The following is an 11,608-nucleotide window of genomic DNA, read 5'->3' on the forward strand; positions in this document are numbered from 1 at the left end:
GAATCAACGCTTAGAGCTCGTTAGCAAAACTTCTTTTAAGAAAAAAAATAAACTTAACATCTCAATGACTTAAATAAAAAATTTCAAATAGTTTAGTGATCAAATTGTAATATTTACCCATACTTTTTATCTTTATTTCAAATTTCAAGGTCGTAGATTCTTTTTAAAACATTGATGCTTTAATAATAATAATAATTTCATGTTTCTAAATCACCTAACTTTTCCACTTGTAATTTCTTATTGATGAAAAAGAAGACAATTGTGGCAGTGAAAAGCCATTGACTTGTGCTCCCTAATTTATTAATAGGGTGGTAGATATAATAAGCAACTATTCCCATAGTGGTAGATATAAGCAGCTGCTTATGAAGCAACTTTGTATGTATTGGTTTTGGGTAAAAGGTTGAGTTACCCATAAAAAGGGTAATTTGGAGAATTGGTTTTAGTAGAGTGTCTTTTACCCCAATTGGAAAACAGGAATTGTACCTCGCTGCTCATTTCCAATTTTTACTTTGAAACCTGTGAATTACAGCTCCAACTAAACTTCCATGCCTTCACTGTTACACAGATGGTTGAATCTTTTAGTATTTTGTTAATATAATATAATTTCTTATTTTGTTGGGGATCACACCCCACATATTTCATTTCAAGGACACTTTTTAAGTTTATTCAAGAGGACCTAATTTTTTCATCATATTGATTTCTTTTGGGTAATTTTTTTTCTGATCTCCAACAATGATCATCAAATCAACTTGGATCTAAAGTATGTTCTTCTACTCATCGATGGGCACCGATTTGGTTCTTGAAGCTTGTCTAGTGACTTGAATGAAAACTTTTGAATAGTTCAGTGACCAAATTATAACTTTTTTAGTTAAAAGTGACTAAACAAAAACTTACGTATAATTTAATGACTAATGATGTAATTTTTTTTTTTAAAGTTATTTCGAAGTTCAAAGTGGTACATTCTTTTTAAAACATTTATGCTTTTTGTTTTTTTAATTTCATGTTTCTTAATCACCTAACTTTCAACTTGCATTTTTTATTGATGGAAAAGGAGAGAATTATGCCGGTGAAAAGCTTGTAAATTCAATGGGAAGCCATTGAGTGCTGCTGCCCAATTTATTAGCCCTTTGAATAGTATGGCGTGGTAGATATAATAAGCAGCTAATCCCATTGAGTGGTAGATATAAGCAGCTAATTTGTATGTAAAGTAATTGCATTTGTATGATTTAGAAATTTATTTTCACTACAATACCTTTTGTCTCACTCAAATATTTAGTTCCCCCCTACACCCAGTTTAGGAATGCTTCTTTTTGGGATAATTTTTTTTAAAAAAAAAAACATCCCCAAATAAGTTACTTTTTTTTTAGAGAAAAACTAAAAATTGGTCCAAATGTATTTTTTGCAGAAATTAAAAATTTTAACTTTTTTCTAAAAACATTTTTTTACCAGTTTTGAGAAGCTTGGCATAATCCATTTGAAGAATCTCACCTCATTATTGATATTCAAACACCATAAATTTTTACATTGAAAGCTACAAAACACAGCTCCAATAGGATAATTAAATTAAATAAGATAAAATTTAAACTTAACACTTTTTTTTTAAAAAAAAATTGAAATTGAAATGTAATTTGATTTGACTCATTTATATGTATAAAAGTTAATTCTTCGTTACTGTTGCGGTTGGAAATTGTTTTTTAGAAGAAAAAAAAGTTTTTGAAAAATGATACAAAAGTTAAATGTTTTTCGTTTTTTTTTCACGGTAACGGAGAATCTACCTGAAATTAAGGTTGTCTGCTATGGTCCTAAGAATATAGGAAAGACAATTCAGACATTAAAATATTTACATGATAAAGACAATAGCATTCCACAAAGATGGTTCCCCACTTGGAGTCTTTTGGTACTAAATTCAAATGAATACATAGGCTAACTATCATATAATAAAAGGTTTGATACAGAGGCGAAGTTAGAAAATTTTTTTAAGTGTTCGAAATTAAATTGTAATTTTTATGATAATAAAAATGTAATTTTTAAAGGATTGAATTAAAATTTTATCATTTTTAAGGAGGCAAAGTACAATTTTACCTTTCCTAATTTAAAATTTTAAAATACTAAAATGAAAAATTTTCCATTTTAAGGGGCCGAAACCCCTACCAGCCCCTAGATTCGCCCTTCATACTGTTAGGTGATCTAATTAAAAATAAAAAAACTTGGACTTTAGGAATTACAAAGGTTACTGCAGATACCATTGCTTTTAAATATTCCATTTTCTTTTTGTGAATTTAAGTTTATACATACATATAATATTTATATTGTAAAAGTTCTGATACTGTTAGGTGATTTTGTTTTTGGAATTTATATATATATATATATATATATGTAATAGGCCAATTTGCCCGGCCCATTTTGTAAAGCCAAATAAAAAAAGAAAAGAAAAATAAAATATTTAAGTTTAGCCCAAATGTCTATTTACACAGCTCAATTACAATTAAAAAAACTAAACCCGATCCTAAACCTAGCCCAAAATATTCTCAAACCCAGAAACCCTAGCCTTCAGTAACCAGCAGCACTGCCGTCAAACCCAGAGCCTTTTCCGCGCGTGCGTCTCCTCCAGTTGGCCTCCATACACGCCATGTCCACCCTCCGTATGCAGTACCTGCAAATAAGAACAAAAAACAATGCAGCAAGAAAAGAAAAGTATTTTTATTTTTATTTGGATTTTTCAGATTTCATTTTTTTGAAGGGGGCTATATTAAAATAGGGAGCCCTTTGTATTTGAAAAAAAAAAAAGAAAAAGGGGAAGAACAGAGGCATATTGTATCAAACACGAAATCAATACAAAGAGGAAAAGGTTTTCTTTTTTCTTTTTTCGATTGGGTTCTTTTTCTTTTCCGATTGTTCATCTTTCTACTTCTGTCTTGCTATTTACCGCACATACATACACGAAGCAAATAAAAGAAAAAGAGAGGGAAACGTACCTGGTGGCGCGACCCCGGCTCTCTCCGTCGCCATCGGAGTATGGGCTGAGGTCGGCGACTGCTCAAATACCCACGGTACTTGGAGTGGCGCAGAGTTTTTTAGTTTAGGTTTGGTTTTAATGTGGGTGCTAGCTTATTTAGGGTTTATTTTAGTTTAAAAGAAGGGTCATTAAAACGCCGTCGTTTAGAGTCAATCCAATGACACCAAAACGGCACCGTTCTGAATACCCGATCCAACGGTGACCCGGTCCGGGAAGGATCCGGACTTCATGGGTCGTTTGGTTTATTTATTCAGCAGGTCCCTTCATGTTTAATAGAATCGCGATTTGATTTCTTTTATTTATTTGTAATTTGTATCGCACATTTAACTCTGTATTCATTTAGATCCAAACCCGAACAGTACCGTTTTTGTCTTGGATTGTGATTACTTTAATGTTTGCGTTTAATTGTCTGATTGGTCCCTCAATTCTGAAATAGATTTCAACTTAATACAAATCTAAAATTCTTTTCCAAATTCGACAAGTTTCTTTTAAAAAAATTTTAGAATCAGTTTCACTTTCATTTATTATAAAATTTAACATACTTTTTTGATATTTAACTTTTAATAATGTTTTAAATTCATTGTTGCTATAGTTTTAAAACTTATTTGATTATCATTTTAATTTATTATTAATACTCTCAAAGTTATTATACACTATTAGTTGGAACTTGCTCTACATATTTATTTAATTTCGTTTTTTTCGAATTTTATTTTAACTCTATTTTTTATGTTTTATTCTAATTATTGTATCATTTTAAAATTGTTTTATCATATTTAAATTCGTCTTAAAAATGTTTTTTAAAACAAATAAATTCTTATCTTGATCTATTATTTTTAACACTATCTTTCAAATTATTATTTTAAAGCACAACAAATCATTCTATTTCATAGTTTTCATAAATTCTCGAAAGAATGGTGCCTTAACCTACTACGCTTCGATTCTTCTCGATGAATTCAGATAATCAAGTGTTCAATCTAAAAAAACATTCAATTTTTAAAATTAAGCATTTAGGATTTCAAAATGTTGGGTCCTAACTTATTGGACATGACATTCTGTTATCCAGATTTTATAATAAAGGCAATATTTGACATTTAGGAATTTGGTGAATTCAAACCCTAACTTATTGGGTTTTGATCTCTTCATTCGACCCAAATGATCAGATATCCTTCTCAAATACATAGGTTTTAAAAGTCAAAAAGTAAGCTTAATTTCACGGATTTAAAATGTTACACTCTAACTTATTGAGTGTGACAATCTATGTCTTCGAAATAAGTGAGTCTCATCGTCCAATTCATTTTACTCAAATTTTCTTTTCAAATGATCGTATTTTAAAATATTTTAAAAATTTCGACATTGAGACATTAAACAATTGATTCGGTACCAATTTTGGGCGTTACGAGGGTGCTAACCCTTCCTCGTGCGTAACTGACTCCCGAACCTATTTTCCCAAATCTCGTAGGCCAAAATCGTTTTAAGGTGTACCAATCACACCTCAATAAAGGATCGGTGGCGACTCCATTTCCATTTTCAAAATCGATACCCATTTTTCAAATTTCAAAAAATGGTTTCGACAATATATATATTTTAATTCTTTTTAAGGTTTTACAGATAATGATGTCTCAACAACGTTATTATATGGCACGTGGTAGTATATCCCAACAACTTGTTTTTAATGTTCAAAGGATTGAACCAGGAAAAAATTGATAACGCTAAGGACTAAACTGAAAACTTATGATAACATATTAAATTTCCATCAATTTCCTTCCAAAATTCTCTCAAACTCTCAAATTCCTTCCAAAATCCTCTCAATTTCCTTCAAAAAATCTCCAAATACATATTAAATTTCTTTTTCCATTAAATTTCATTTTTTTAAGAAAATTTTAAAATTTTTTATTTTTTTTAAATAATTTTAAAATTTTTAATATTTTCAACAATGGCCGGATCATTGATTCGTCTTGATAGGAATCACATATCGTGGAGCAAATGAACATGGTAAGTATTAAATTTAAATTTTAAAATTTTTAAAGATATTTTATTTATGTATTTTTAGATATTTATTAATATATTTTTGTTATAAAAGGCTGAAGATCGGGTATTGGAATGCAATATTCGAAATATGCATGCTCCATCACCGTTAGTAGAGAACTACCTGCGGGAAGCGGGATTTTGGCACGTGGCGGCGGTAGGCCGGGGATGCAAGTTGGAGCCGAAACTGATCAGTGCGTTGATCGAGAGGTGGAGACCTGAGACGCACACATTTCATCTTCCATGTGGAGAGTGCACTATCACTCTAGAAGATGTCCATCTGCATTTGGGATTACCGGTGGATGGGCACCCAGTGACCGGGTCTGCCCAATCTAGCAATTGGGAGGCGGTGTGCTACGAGCTTTTGGGCGCCGTTTCGGATAAAATGGATGGAGGTAAGGTGGAGATGGGCTGGTTATGTGCCACCTTCCCCGGTCTGAATGAAAATTCAACCGAGATTGAAAGAATCCGATATGCTCGATCATACATTCTTCAAATAATTGGAGGCTATCTCATGGCCGACACATCACGGAGACGTGTACATCTAAGGTGGCTGCTAAAACTCGTTGATTTTAGAGCAGCCAGTGAATTTAGTTAGGGGTTTGCCGTCTTGGCAACATTATATCGGGAGATGTGCGGGGCGACCAAACCGAGGAAAGCAAAAATCGGAGGTTGCCTGTCACTACTGCAATCATAGGCACGATTTCACTTTCCATTTATACGTCCTCGAGTGAACCACCCATATACATTCCCATTCGTAACGAGGTAAATTTTATATTACATTTTGAAATTGATATGTAGATTTTGTAAGAATAAAAGAATGCTAAAAATTTATTTAATTAGGTGGAACCATCCGGCAAGTTATCTTGGAATACCGACTGAACTTGAAGATATGCGGCTTCTATTGGAGCAACGCTCAGAAGCAGAAGTAAGTATTATTGCAAATAGATATTTCCATACATTCGCTAGTGGATTGATATTTAATATTTAGTATTATGTATATATGTAATATTTCTATCATGTTCATGTAGTTTCAATGGACACCATACAAGGATCCGGCAGTCCGGGCAGTAATCCCGGAAGAGTTTTTACAAAATCCGAACGCTTGGCACGTGAAAGTGGTGTTGATCAACTATACAACCGTGGAGCCCCACCAGACAGATAGAGTCCTACGACAGTTTAGATGTAGACAACCGATCCCTGCGGACCCTGAGGAGTTTGACGAGCACCACAAAATTGACCTTCGGCTATTAGGTACGGATTGGCCGTTGTACTGGTCAGTGTACACAGAAATGTGGGAAAATTGGAATGAATATCTATCTACTCGGGAACCAATCATCGTTCCCGAGTTAGCGTGCGTTCCAGAATACATGCCATGGTTTAGGGCCCATGGGAAGCCGTATTTACTTACGCTGGAGGAGAGGCGGCGGCAAATACGTGTCGGAAGGGAAAGGCGCGGGCCTCAAAATCCAAGGGGATAAAAGTACGAGGGCAGCCCTTCAACGAGGCCCAAAATTCACCCGGTTCATCATCAGCGACCATGCAATCACCGTCCCCAGCGAGAGCACCAATGCAGTCACCTGGCGCAGCCATTCAACAGAAGATACCCACGCATTCACCTTTCCCTATGATGCCAGGTATGTTTCTTAGCCCTTATATGTACCCTAACCCGTACATGTATCCTTTTCCGAATCCTATGGCAGGTTGGAGTCAAATGCCCGGATCAGTTCCATTTCCTGTAATGCCGAGCGGACCACCGATAACTAGGCCATCGGCGCAGGAGGGGTCGCAAGGGGGCCGTCGGGGAGCTCTCCTTTTTACCAATCGCCAGCAACGCATGGCTTTCAAACTCCGTCGCCGTTCATGACACCATTGCCATATTTCATTATAAGAGGCGTCCCACCCACTATGCATCTTCTCCAATGCCTTTTGCTTAGCTACCCAAGCCTTGCGGTAAGAGGGCGTGTACCCCATTTGGCTACGGATATTGGCAATTATCACCGGCACTGAAGTCCGAGGATCTGCTTTTATCATGGGCAGTATCAAGTTAGCCAACATAGCTGAATCCATTTTCGGATGATCTTCTGAAACACCTGCATAGAGAGGGAGTACATTAAGTAATGCAACATTGGAAAATCCAAAAATTATTCATACACATTCAATTCTGTACCTGCAGCACATGTATGTGGACCTTTGTACTTTTTGATCTCCCACAACCCTGTCCTCTTCCTTAAGAGGCGACGATTTTCCATGAACATGTGCCGTCTTGCACCGCACACTTCACCTCAAACTTATCAGATTTTGATTTAACGACGTGGTAATTAACGCCGTTTTTGATGCTATGCTGTTTCAAAGCACCAATAAAACTATCCTTATTGGTAAACTGGCTACCAACTTCAAGTTCACCAACATCTACTCCCGAACTTGTACGATCGCGCACCTGGTGTGGTAGATCTGGAAACTCTAACGCATCATCTGCTGATAGATCGACATTATGTATGTGGGCTGGAGGTGAATATGCTCTGAATCGTGGATTTTCTTCATCATCTGCACTCATATCACCATCTTCACCTTCTATTGGAATAGGCTCCAGTTCAGAAAATAATCCCACCTCTGCACCATCCGGCCCGGGCTCTCGAGGTGGATCCACATCGGACTCACCTTCTAACCCACAATCATCTGCAGCGTACGACGTCCCCTCACCGGTTGATGTCGTAAGTAGTACGTCATCCCTTCTTTTGGGCATTTGATAACGCCCCCAATTGGATGTAGATTGCCATCCAGTAGAACTTGATGCGGTTCTCCAGCTCGTATTTCCAGCGTCAACCATCGAGCCACCGACGTACATGTCCCATCCACCGACAGAGTGTCTTGGGGGGATGTGCATTCGACACCGCTACCGAACATGGGCTTTTCCGTATTTTGTAACACGCTAACCGAGTGTCGGCCAGGGGTCGTGTATACATCTCGAACACCGGACGGAAATACATCATTTGGTGACGTAAATTGTACATATAACTCAATATAAGTTGCTCCGCTAGCAAGATGAGTCTGCACCATTGCCTCCAAGCTACGAGCACCTTTTATGTCGAACGAGTCATATGTCACCGGATCAACAGAAGAACCAAATCGATACGTCATTGACTGAACTTTCATTGGCGTGGTTCCAAAGATTTTACGCCTAATTCTTTTACGGAGTTCTGTCAAATCTATGTTTTGGCTAAATGACAGTCGCATCGTATTCTCCGACAAAAAAACAACACCATTCTCGGTGTGGCAAACCTCACCATCGTAGTAAATAACAGCACTAATACGTTCACTCATTTTGAAACTCTAAATTTCCTAACCCTAACCTAAAATGTTTCTGCTCTAAGTTATGCATTCTAAGAAAATTCTCTGCCTAATTTATAGCCTCAGCCCAAACTTGCTACTGTAGCGAAATCGCGTCCACGAGGGCGCGATTTGACACTATTTCCTCAGAAACGTCAAAAAAAATTTATTTCCTACATGACCAACTGTAGCGAAATCCCGTCCACGAGGGCGCGATTTGACACTATTTGCTCAGAAACGTCAAAAAAATTTATTTCCTACATGACCAACTGTAACGAAATCGCGTCCACGAGGACGCTATTTCACAATTTCTTCTCATATAGCATCCTGGTATCAGCGATTTTATACTATTTCCTCAGAAAACATCAAAAAAAAATTATTTCTCACATGACCACTGTAGCGAAATCGCGTCCACGAGGCCACTATTTCACAATTTCTTCTTAAATAGCATCCTAGTAGAAGTGATTTCCCACTATTTAACCAGAAACGTCAACTCGAAAAAGAATTTTCCTAGACCCCTAACTCCTAAAAAGCCTGCACCCTAAACCCTAAAAGCCATAAAACCTAGGCGTAAAAATCAGGGTCAAAATCGCGTTCCCGATACCGCGCTAAGTGACAGGAGGTCGCGTCCACGTCAGCATGTCGCGCTGACGTGGACGCGACCTTCTGCCCCGTCCCCTGACATCGCTCCGACGTGGCGCGATTTTGGGGGAAATGGCCCAGTCCGGTAAATAATTAAAAAATCAGCCTATTTCGGTAATTTTAAAAAAAATTGGGCTTTTTTGGTAAATCCCTCGCAGATTCAGATCTATCTAATTCTATTTTAATGTTACAGATAACGGATTTGGATTTGAATATCAGAAATTAAACTCGAATATTTATACAAAACAGATATAAATTTTTTTCTTTACTCAATTACGAAAAGTTACAAAATAGTCACTAAACTGTTCAATTTTTTCTTTTTTGGTCACTAGCAACCTAACAATAGAAGCTTTTAAAATTGACATAATAACAACTTTAACTCTCAACATTTATACATTGTATCAGTTTAATCTTTATTCTAGAAAATCTAATCCTTAACATTTTTACATTGTATAATTTGGTATTTCTTGCTGTTTACTTTTCTTTGTGATCTTTCCACTTAAAAAGTAAAAAAAAAACAAATTTATCAGATAAATTTAATTTGAAAATTTACAAGAATAGTGAAATCACCCAAAAAAATCCAAGATAATAATTTTCATCTTTTCTCTCTCTTTTTTTTTTAAAAAATAACCATCAATGTTGCTGAATTACCCAAGAATGTAAAATAAAAAAAAAAGTTTTTAGGTCGATTTTAGTCATATTTACCGGAATAAGCCAATCCATTTGTTTTTTTATCACCAGTTGAACGAGTTTTCATCCTCTCTTTAAAATCGACTTATTCTCTATTTTATTTTTTTTTTGAAAATTTTGGCTAATCCAGCCCCTAAATGTCATAAAAGAAAAACAAACTACAAAATAGAAAAAATCAAATTACACAATTTATAAATATTAAAAATTAATTTTTTAAAAATAAAATAAATTAACATAATTTGTAAAGATTAAAGATTAAAAATACTAAATAAGAAAAAAAACAATGGGTACACTGCTCACTGACATTACTGAAATAAGAAAGCAAGTAGCCGCCCAGGACTGGAAGATGGGAGTGTTAACAGCAAAGTACAAGTGACCTCCGGATACTCGACATTCATTACATCACATCCGACCTCAACTAATTCATTTGAATCCTGAATTTCAGTGTTTTGGCTTTGTAGTGCAATTTGCACGTTCTAAAAAAGTTTGAATTTATTACCATTTTAATAAAAACAATATTTAAATGAAAATAATTAATTATAAATATAAAATATTTTTAATACAACTATAATAAATATTCAAATTTACAAATTTGAATTCATAAAAAAATTAAGCATGAAAGCCTCTTTTAAATAATTTTTTTGTTAATTCGAGACATTTTGATGATAAGTAAATTGGTTAAATTTTAAAATTGATCAAATTAGAGAAATGGGTGTCCAAATTTAAATAAACTTAGACATTCATTTGTGTTGGTTCATTCTCGCATGTTTTTAATGATTTTTAGGGTTTTAGATTTTAATAAAAGAAGAAATTTTAAAATTATACACGAACTTTGATTTAATATGCAATTTGATATATGAACTCTGATTTGGTACAATTATACACAAAATATGGACTGTTGTTCAAATGCATACATGAAATTTTAATTTGATTCAATTATACACATTTAAAGAAATTAATACATTAGTTTAATTTTATATTAGGTAAATATATTATTTGTGTATGCAATATATAAACATATAATGATCATATATCGATAATTGTGTTAATAGTTTATGAGAATTAGATCAAATCAAAATTTTATGAAAAAATTACATAAAACCAAAGTTCTTATATAAAATGCACACCAATGCTCATGTGTAGTTTTGAGATTAATCCCTTTAATATATTGTACGTGACATGCCACGTCAACATACATATTTAGGTGGCATGATATGTGTTAGCGTCTCATTGATTTCGTCAGCCACGTAAGTGTTTGTTAACAGTCAAATCGACTAACGACGGTTTTCATTATCAGAAGGACATAGTTGAATTTTTTTATCACTAAGGACTCAATTGAACGCATTCTTTTAAGGGCTTGATTGATTTTTTTATTTGTTTTATCTAAAGGCTTCTTTTACCCTTAACTCTAAATATAATAAAATATTTTTAAATATTCAAATTTTAATAATAAAAATAAAAATTATTCACATGCCAATTTAGTAATATAATAAATAATAACAATTATTTTTGTCTTTTAAAAGTTTTTTCAATCTCGTCCCTTATATAAAAATAAATATATATTCTAGATAATAATTCAAATAAACAAATCTTATATACGTATCATAACCATAAATATTAGATAAAAATAAACAAAAAGATATTTCATGCAAAATTCATATACATATTATATAATAATATTAATTATGTTTGCGATTCCAAATGGGAGTTTTTGGTAGAAGAGGATTAAGGGTAAGTGTTGGTTACAAGCACGAAGAGTAAGTTGGATATCATTGGTTTGTGGACAATTTCTTCTAATGGATAAAAGTGATTTTTAATTTCCAATCTGATTTCATTAAGTACAAATCTAGTTTCGACTCACTTGGAACTGAAGTGTTCGAGTCCCTTTTAGGATTTACGATTTAG

This window comes from Gossypium hirsutum, chromosome D09 (assembly GCF_007990345.1).
Source record: "Gossypium hirsutum isolate 1008001.06 chromosome D09, Gossypium_hirsutum_v2.1, whole genome shotgun sequence".
NCBI classification, from domain to species: Eukaryota; Viridiplantae; Streptophyta; class Magnoliopsida; order Malvales; family Malvaceae; genus Gossypium; species Gossypium hirsutum.